Here is a 1,973-nt window from a genome sequence, read left to right as displayed (position 1 = left end):
GAGAGTTGTTGCTCTTCTTTTCTTTAATCTCCTGTTGAGTTTGTAGGTGTTCAGAATGGTTTGATCCCTATCCAGCTGAATTCCTGAGAGGAGACGAAATCCAGGTCTCCTACTCCTCCGCCATCTTGCTCTGCCAACCGATCCAGAATATTTTTAACCTAAAAACGACTTCATAAGTCTGGTCCAGAATGTAGTTAGTTACCTTGCATTGTCCATGAGTTAATGGAATTTCTCTTCTATTTTCTATTACCTGTGGTCTGGATCCATGTTTTCATCGAAGTGTGAATGCTAGAGATGGGCTGTAAAAAACATGAAAGTAGAAAATATAAAGAAGCCTGCTCTTCTGGCTACATTCCTGCTAGCTGCAGAAATAATAACATTGATAGTATCAATATTCCCTATTATGATGAACACATACAGTATTTATTATGTGATAAGATGATTATACATATCTTCATGTATTACATAATCTTAAATTCACAACTACCTTATGATGTGATTAGTTTTATAACAACTAGGCTTATACTTGCTACTTTATTTTTAAATAAATCACTTCTCCCATACTTTTATAAGTAAATAGATGTTTATTTAAAAAAAAAAGCACCGTTAATTGAAAAAGAAATAACCAAAGAGAATACTTTGGTTAAATTTACAAATAATTTGACAGCTGATTGCTCAATAGCAACACTGAAAGACAGAAATTATCATATGATTAAGTGATAAAGAGATATAACTTGTAATTCTATAAAACACAAAAACATAAAGAATAAAGGTAGCTGGTATAATGGAATAACCTGTGACATAAATTAATTGTTTCTTGGTGAAAACAGTATTATGTAGGGACACTATAATTCTTTATTTAAAATGTCCATTATTCAATATAAAATTAACAGATATGCCACTGGACAAGCCCATATGAGAAGGAAAGAATGAAAAGGCAAGAAGAAAAATATACAAAAGAAATAGACCATTGTTGGGGCAGATTATAGCATTAGTAGATAGACCTTCAAATTATTATGATTAATTGTTCAGAAGAACAGATAACAACTTGAAGAATTTTAACAGAGAATGATTTACTCTAAGATAAACTCATTTGTTTCTTTCCTGTACTAGAGTTCCTGTTTCTAGAAAAGCAAAATTCAGCAGTGGGAATTTAAAATTCTTATTTTGGTTTAACAATAGATTAGATAAAGCAGAAGGAAAAAAAAATGTAGGCTATAGGTAGGTGGGTAAAAAAAATATTCAGACTGACATACAGAAAGGGAAAAGAAAGAAATGAAAAATACATACATGAAAATAAGATAGTAGATATTTCTGTCAAACTTCAATGAATCCAGAATGCCTATTATGGTCTCTAAAATAATAGCAAACAAACAAAACCCAGTATAAGAAGTGTATAACTAACAAGACCCTGAGATCAGGACCTTAGCCTAAATCAAAGGTTGGACATTTAATCAACTGAGCTACCCAGGTACCCCCCAAAAAAATTGCCCAACATTTTAAAAAAATAAACTAGATTGCTCATAAGAGGCACACTTTCATTTTTTATTTTATTGTATTTTTTTCCCTGTATTGCCCCATTGACTGCCACAATCAGACAGACGGAAAGCACGAGGACACATTTTTCTTGCATCTCTAGTGAAAACCTTAGCAGCAGACAGTAACTGCTACAAGCCTGTCAAATAGATGCATAAGAGGCACTAAACATAAGAACTCTGACAGGAGGAAAATTTTTAAAAAGACTATAGCATGGAAATATGAGTAATAAAGGTGTAACTATACTAAAACCAGGTATGAATTAAATTATTAATTGGACCCAGAGAACATATTTTATTTGATAAATCTATTAATACATAATGGATATGAATAACAATTCTAAATGTGCATGTATTTAATACCATAGCCAATAGGATAGCATAAGATATAATTTAGGTATAACTGAAAGAACAAATTTACAGACTTAATGGATATTT

General features: G+C 31.4%; 1 non-coding gene across 1 annotated transcript; it reads right to left on the bottom strand.

The window, feature by feature from the left end:
* Positions 1-1,556: 1,556 nt before the first annotated feature.
* On the bottom strand, positions 1,557-1,692 carry LOC115937230 (small nucleolar RNA SNORA31). Its single transcript, XR_004072548.1, has one exon. It is a non-coding gene; the product is annotated as a small nucleolar RNA SNORA31 (small nucleolar RNA).
* Positions 1,693-1,973: the final 281 nt, after the last annotated feature.

Source organism: Leptonychotes weddellii, unplaced genomic scaffold, assembly GCF_054177405.1.
Source record: "Leptonychotes weddellii isolate Sample4059 unplaced genomic scaffold, ASM5417740v2 HiC_scaffold_2436, whole genome shotgun sequence".
NCBI classification, from domain to species: domain Eukaryota; kingdom Metazoa; phylum Chordata; class Mammalia; order Carnivora; family Phocidae; genus Leptonychotes; species Leptonychotes weddellii.
The sequence above is the reverse complement of the archived record's forward strand: the minus strand, read 5'-3'. Positions and strand labels throughout refer to the sequence as shown.